The sequence below is a fragment of the Pseudorasbora parva genome, chromosome 2, assembly GCF_024679245.1.
Source record: "Pseudorasbora parva isolate DD20220531a chromosome 2, ASM2467924v1, whole genome shotgun sequence".
Taxonomy (NCBI): Eukaryota; Metazoa; Chordata; class Actinopteri; order Cypriniformes; family Gobionidae; genus Pseudorasbora; species Pseudorasbora parva.
In genome coordinates, this window is record NC_090173.1 from 16,124,470 (window position 1) to 16,132,862 (window position 8,393).

The following is an 8,393-nucleotide window of genomic DNA, read 5'->3' on the forward strand; positions in this document are numbered from 1 at the left end:
GTGTAGCGGAGTCCATGCCTCAGTGGGTTAGGGCAGTTTTGGCAGCAAAAATGGGACCAACGCAGTATTAGCCATATACTATTATATATATAAAATTATTTTTAAAAAAAGTTACCTGGTTGCCTTAAAATTTTGAGTTTATACAATGAACATTTTTTGAGATTCGACAACCTTTATTAAAAATCTTATTAAAAGATTTTGTAAGCATATTGGGTAATTGTGTGTGTTTTATTTCTGATGACGCAGTGAAACATGCCAAATAGTGCTATTTTCATGATTTATCAAATTTTTGATGTGGTTCAGATACAATAATATTTTGAGTTTCTATTTATTAAACCAATTTCCTTCATTGTATCAACTCAAATTTTTAATTTCAATAAACTCAAAATTTTAAGGCAACCAGGTTACTTACTTTTTTAAGTTAAACCAACAAAAACCAACAATATTTTTTTACAGTGTAATGTAATTTGTATTTAAATCAAATGTAAATTGTATTTCAGCAGTTTGACATGCGATCCAAATCCTGAATCGATAATATCTTCATTTGTGTTCCGAAGATGAACGGAAGCCTTACGGGTGTCGAACAACATTAGGGTAAGTAATTAATGACATCATTTTTTTAATGACATTTTTTGGGTAATTTAACCCTTTAAATAAATGTTTCCACACAGTATTTTGTATTCTAAATACATTTCCATGTATTTATGCCCATTTCTAGTTGTGCCACATACAATGTAGATAACATCACTGATTAAAATGGTATCTGTTGTCTTTTATATTTGAGTAGGAGTTGGTTTATAAAGGTTATAAACTGAAACAGATTGTCAATGAAAACATCAGGGGAAGCAAAGAGTGCTGTGTACTGCTACAAGCGTCATCCAAGGGTCGATTTTGTGCCATCACAGTGTTTGTAGAGATGGAAGACACAGGATTAGATTCGATGTATTCTTGACTGCACTGTCCTGCATAAACACATTTACAAACACAAGATAGAAGGGTTAATGATGGGATGTCCAGTTATTGGTGTAGTAAATATTCAATGCATATAATGACTTAAAAAAAAAAAAAACTTCTATGGTTAACGTTTTATTTTCCAAAATAAAATGGACCTAGTTAAATTATTTCTTATACACTGTAAAAAAAAAAAAAAAAAAAAAAAAAAAAAAAAATATATATATATATATATATATATATATATATATATATATATATATATATATATATATATATATATATATATATATACAGGGACGTGCACAGGATTTTTGAGGGGCAGTTGCTCTGACCTAAAAAAGGGAACCCCCCCCCCCCCCCCCCCCCACCGAAACCACCCACCCCACCCCTCATGATCTGTCCAATTACATATTATTGTTATTGCCATTATCATTATTATTTCAATGCCCCCTAGTGGTATTTATGTTCTGCTCAGGAAAAATATTATAGGTGGGGCTATTTTTTTGCAGGGGGGTCTGGGGGTTTCTCCCCCAAGAATTTTTTTTATTTCGTAGATGTGATTTCCTGCATTTTGGTGCGTTTGAGGCCATTTCCGTTGCCTATACCAATAAAGAACTCAAACCAGTCAATATCAATAGTCTAATAAAAAAAGACAATATTAATTTAACTGCCATCAACAGTTTATGATCGTCCATTTGTTATACCTTTCCGACAACGTTAAGTCTCACCCGACAAGGGCGACAATCTCCTTCTAGTGCCGCTCATGCAGGCTCAGCCAGGGCGGTTAGAAGGATTTTGGGGGCCCCAAGCAAAATGGACATGGCTAACCTTCTACAGATAAATGGGTAATGATTAAAAAATGTTTGTAAAACTTTAAGAAACCATTTTTAAAACATCTATAAACATTACATAGATAGACCAAATATTCCTAACACTTTGTTAAGGGTTACTAGTTGGTTTGTAAACTGTCTATAAACATTATCTGGATGGTTATTATGAAGTTGCAACAGATGACTATAATACCTGTTAAATAGTTAATAAACAGTAACAGTAAAACATGTGGGTTGTCCTGATACTGTACTTCAAAATGCAACAGTGTAAAAATTGCCACACCGAATAAAGTAACTGTTCAAGATCCATTGGTAACTTATAAAAATAATATCATATTTGCATAAACTGTTACTACCAAATATCCCGACACTAGCACATTAAGATAAGCTATGAAAAAAATCATGTTCCTCTGCCTCTTTCTGGTTAAATAATGTTTATAATAATAGTTAATGCTATATTAACTATTCCAGGTTATTTATGCATAGCATAAAAATAGTTAGTATAGCATGCTATGTCACTTTCATCAAAACCTATTACAAAGCTATAGCAATTTTATGTCATTAAATACGATAAAGTTATTCTGGAACAGATCTGCTTCTTCCTTATCCCGTTAAAAAAAAAACATATTACAGTAAGTAACCATATTCCATCCGTTCGAAAAAAAAAGTTGCACTAACTGTTCGTTACAAGCAGTATTTGCCAGGCAGGTAACGTTAGCTAACATAAACATATTTTTTCTAGCCTACCTGCTGCAAAATTACACCATTTTTGTACAAATAAAGCTATTTTATATAGTGTAATTTATCACTTACCACTATCTTGTTTTTTCTCTTTTTTCTTTTCTGGCTTCCTAAAGCATAATTCCGCTTCATGATCGCCGAGGAGGTTTTGTATTTTGCCGGCAGCAGAGATTGCGTGGTTGGGTGGCTGTTGTCAGCGACGACTGAGAGGGCCCCCCTTGAGGGGGATTCCGATAACAGTGTCAATGCACTTTACTGCATTGACTATCAAAGGGGCGCTCAAGCAGTTTGTCGTTACATTTTATTCTTAACCTGTCGCTGTCTTGAGGCCCCAGGCCAGCTCGGTGCCCCAAGCAATTGCTTGACTTTCACTTTCGGACGGGTACCCGAATATGGAAGTGAACGAGGCTTTGCGATTTTTTTTTTTTTTGTATCTAGGCCTACGTGAAATTCTGCATCCATTGTACGATTTTTTTATTTATTTTTTTCTACCTCGGAAGGGCAACGTGAGTCGAGAAGGGCATATGGGCAGTTGCCCGGGCAACCTGAGCAACCCCCCTGTGCACGTCCCTGTATATATATATATACATATATATATATATACATATATATATATATATATATATACATATATATATATATATATATATATATATATATATATATATATATACATATATATATATATACATATATATATATATATATATACATATATATATATATATATATATATATATACATATATATATATATATATATATACATATATATATATACATATATATATATATATATATATATATATATACATATATATATATATATACATATATATATATATATATATATATATATATATATATATATATATATATATATATATATATATGTATATATATATATATATGTATATATATATATATATATATATATATATATATATATATATATATATATATATATATATATATATATATATATATATATATATGCATAAAATAAGTTAACTGGCTAACTTAAAATTTTGAGTTCATTGAAATTTAAAATTTGAGTTAATACAATGAAAATGTTTGAGAATCGACAACCTTTTATTGAAATATCATTAAAAGATTTTGTAAGCATATTGGGTAATTGTGTGTGTTTTATTTGTGATGATGCAGTAAAACATGCCAAATTATATTATGATATATAATAATATGATATTATAATATATATTATGATTTATCACATTTTTTATGTGGTTCACATATAATAATATTTTGAGTTTCTATTTAACTTCTTTCCTTACTTGTATCAACTCATTTTTTTAATTTCAATAAAGTCAAAATTAAAGCAGCCAGGTTACTTACTTTTTAAAGTTAAACCAACAATGTTTTTTTTTTTTTTTACAGTGCATGGAGGTAGTGTTTTCTACATATTGATTGATCTATTCACTCATGGATTCATTTATTTATTAAAATATGCATCATGCATGCAACTTTGGACTGATAAATCAATGAACTGACCTAAAGACACGTTGATGTTCGTTGATCCATGTCCTGAGAGTGCCTTTATTTTACAAAAATAGGTGCCTGTGTTTTCTGGTGTAGAACTTAAAATAGTTAATGTCATTGCTTCCCTTGTGTAGTTGCACTCAAATCCTGGAGGGTTTTTTCTTAATATTGGATCACATTTAAAATCCTTTTCTTCTTGTTTATTCCAGTATAATTTGTCAGAATTGTCCAGCTCCACGGGTGAGCTGATGTTGCACCGTAAGACAGTCCACCCATCGCAATTCATTTTCTGTTTTGGGAAAGCACTCAGCTCAATTTTACCTGCATGTAGCATAAATGCAAAGTTAGTATTTGTAGAAACATTTCAATGCCTTCTGACAACTTAATATATGCTAATCGAAATTCTGAAGCCATTTTAAGGGTTGAACGTCAAAAAGGAAATCAAAGGCTTTCAACATTGTCTAAAATGTTTGAAACCCAGCCTATGTGGTAAAATTGCGAAACAAGGAATTACATTATTAACAGCATTACATTTCCTTCAAACATTGTAGTCATACAGAAATTGTAGATAATCTTCCTTTCATTTTTATTTTATTTATTTATGTTGATGATAGTGGTCACTTTAACCTTACTTTAAAAAAACCTTACTTTTGTTTGGTTCATCATTTAGCCTATGTATTTAAAAGGGTCATGAACTGGCTTTTTTATTTTTTTATACTGTTGTCTGAGGTCAACTATTGACGTTTGTGTGGGTTTTATATTCAAAAACATCATAACTAATAGGCTATTTTCTACACTGGTTTTGAGGCTCTCTCCTGAATGCTGGGTTGTGATGGGCGTGACGCACTGGAGACTTGAAATTAAAGGGGGGGTGAAATGCTGTTTGATGCATACTGAGCTTTTTACACTGTCAAAGACTTGGATTCCAATCCTAAACATAGACAAAGTTTCAAAAACTAATGTTGGACGTTTGATGGAGTATTTCTGTGTCAAAAATACTTCCGGTTTCTCACAAGTTTCAGAGATTTTTTTTCGAGTATGGGTCGGCTTGACCTTAATAGAGCGGAAGGTCCTTGTATGGGCTGTACGGGCTCTTCTCCCGGGAGGGTGCGCGTGTGTGACTAGAGCGAGAGAGGAAATGCACGCTCGTAAAGACTGCTCTCAGCTGCAGATCCAGTCGATCCAGGCGCCGCACTCCACTTTATTCCTATGGGTGACGTCGAGCGACTTCAACGCTTCAGCACAGCATTCCGGGAAGGCAGCGCTGCATTTGAACCGATTTGAACGCAGAAATGACGGAAAGCTTCACAACATCGCTTCAGTCGTGCCGCAAAAGTGGATTTCCACCGTTCACTGCTGTCACAGGACTTCACCAAATCATACCAAAGAAGTGTGTTTTTGACGGAGCGGTCCCAGCGATAAAGGTTCAGTCCTGCTTTGGAAGCAGGAGGTGAGTAAAACTGCTTCAAATGTCTGTGCTGTCGGCTATCGTCGCGTGAGTAAACATCAGTAAACGACACGATCGCGTGCTTCGTCATTCAAATGCGCTAACGGTTACTCCATTGCTGTTCTCTGTATAACGTTACACTAGTCTGACGTGCAAAACCCTTTTGCTTGCTACTGCTTAGGTTTAGTCACATACAATAGTCCATAAACCGAATCATGTGCTCATAAACTGCGAGTAAACACAAATGTTGACAGGCCACTAAATACAGTACATACCACAGAGACGGACGTCCTGCTGTTGCTGTTTCTCCTGTTCAATTTATTTCAGCCTCAGATTTGATTGTGGATCATTATCTGTATTACCTGAGATAGCCATGGGTTTCTCCACGCTTGAGGACGTCACCGCTTTGTTCGCGATCGTCATTCTTTAGCTCCGCCCACACGATACGCCTCCAGGCGCTCGTTTTTTTTCCGGAAAGACTCGGTACAGCCTATATTTCTTTTATAAATATAATAAAACTAAAGGCTTTTCGGAGATATGAAGGATGCAATACTACTCTATAGGTACTCAAGATTGACTGATTGAGTGTTTCACCCCCCCTATAAACACCCAAGGCTAGGATTGGAGAAGATTAGCATATTTAATGAGCTTCAGCTCCGCTGTCAGTTCACATGAGGGAGGGATTGTTTTGAAAGCTGCTGGAATTATCTGACAAGGCTCTCAAAATGTATTTATCAAACAAACAAAATGATTTATCTCAAATCCACTCGCGACTGATTTCTTTTTTTATTACTTGGCCCGCCCGATCTGTGGATAAGCACGAACCGCGCACACACACACACGCACATGCACACACACACACACACACACACACACACACACACACACACACACACACGTGTGGACGCTCGCTCTTTAAATATCAAGTAAAGTGAGTGAACATTAACAACGCAGATCAATAAATTAATGTCATTTCACTATTTAAGATTCACCGGCCTGCCGACGTGCTTGGTGTGGGAAACACATGGCCCCGGGACATTAGGCTTTTTCGAGCCCCCTGGCCCAATCCATATCGGATCTGATCTGTTCTGATCCAGAATCGAAATGAACCAACAAATAAGGGACTCTCCCGCCTGTCACAAAATGCCGTTGTTGTGTAAATGAACATTTTTTAAACGTCCACTAACACCCTCTGCTCCATAGCAACAGTTAAGTGTGAACCTAATGTATAAACTGAATTAACACTTAATTTAATATTAATCGTAATTAAGTGAAAATGTATTATAGTTTAAATTTATATTTATTGCAATTAGTTGTACTTAAGAGGGCTTTTATGACCCTCTTATGTGGGACTTAACTGCGTCTTTATGTGATTTCATAAAATATAATTGAATTCAATTTCTACTGGAATTTGTGTCATGTATTTAAATATATTTGTAATTTAGTACTTTTAAAGGTTACACTTTTTTTAAGGTGTCTTTTTTACACTGTTAATATGAAGTACTGAGTAGGATACTTAACATAACTCAGTACTTAAATGTAAAGTTACAGAGCAGCTTCATGTACTTACAAAATGGTTAGGATTTGATTTTGTTTAGGGTTAGTTGCATGTAATTATGCATAATTTATAGATATTACTATAGTCCTAACCCTATCTACATGTAACCACAAAAAACACACTGCAGTTAAAATGATATCAATTACTTTATAAATATCTAAATGAGTGAAATTTATTAAGGAAAAAAATAAATAAAAGCTGTGTCTTACCTGAAGTGTTTCCTGCCATCAGGAGAACAATTAAAAATGCCATAATGACTAACATCTCTTCTTTGTGTGTGTGTGTGTGTGTTCAGAAGAATATGTGCTGAGTAGAATAAGAAAGTGTTTGTGAGCAGTCTCGTGTCTACACTCCTTCTGACTCGCACATCTTGAAGAGGAGAATTTTCCCTAAAGCTGACAACAAGTAGACACTTGCCCACCCTAGAGCAAGTTTTGGTCACCCCTCTTTTCTGTCTTTTTGTACGAAACAATGTCAAACTATCCCTCTTTGGCTTGATTTCAAAAAGCAAACTTAATCTCGGTCTCATCTTTTCTTTAAAATATGCATAACTAAAGGGTTTTTGTGTAATAGTTACACATCTTTCACTTATCAACAGATTCCCACAAACGTCCAACAGCTTGTGTTTCATCAAACTGCATTGATAATATGATTTTTACTTTGCAAAAGGCAAATGTAAACTATTCCAGGAAATATACTGGACTCAATGGTGGTAAGCAAAGCTCACACAGCATTCCTCACCCCTTGTGTAATGAATTGATCTAATAAATGCCTACTAAAAAACACAGAAGCTCAACATCAGGACGAGACACATCTTTGGAACTCTTCCACAGCTTTTTTTTGAGTTTGCATACTTGCAGTTTTATTTGATAAGATATATTTTTTATCAAAAGTGTGATAGTAGAGCTCATGATCTGTGCTGCAGACACAATCACGAGTAACAAAAACTTTTATCTGATCCTTTAACATTTCCTGGGTTTTCAGACAGACATGTGCTGTATTGACATGCTGGGGCAACGCAGGACATAAGGCTGATTAGCCTTGGTGGAATGTTTTAGTATTCAGTGTTTGCGTTCATATCTTCATGAATTTCCGGAGTATTAATATGACTCTGTATATTGTATTTTTACTATGTTCAAGTTATGTCATAAGGCCTTTTGTTTAGGGGTTCATTTCTTTCCCCCTTTTCTTTATAGATACAAAGAACATTTCATGAACCATTGTGTGACGAATCTCTCAAAGAGGAAAGCATCCAGAAACACACAGCCCACTGGGAGACATCAGTCTTCAGAGGATAGAAGGGGAATTCTGCTCCCACTCATATTACAGAGGTTAACTCATCTGGCTCTAGGTCAAAAAGAAACCTT

The 8,393-nt window shown here is 34.5% G+C and overlaps 1 long non-coding RNA gene across 1 annotated transcript; it reads right to left on the reverse strand.

Annotated features, from left to right (window-relative positions):
- Window positions 1-200: 200 nt before the first annotated feature.
- Window positions 201-7,383, reverse strand: LOC137051003 (uncharacterized). Its single transcript, XR_010899913.1, has 3 exons — window positions 7,236-7,383; window positions 4,034-4,342; window positions 201-962 (listed from the first exon to the last, which is right to left on the reverse strand). It is a non-coding gene; the product is annotated as an uncharacterized lncRNA (long non-coding RNA).
- Between the last annotated feature and the right edge of the window lie 1,010 nt (window positions 7,384-8,393).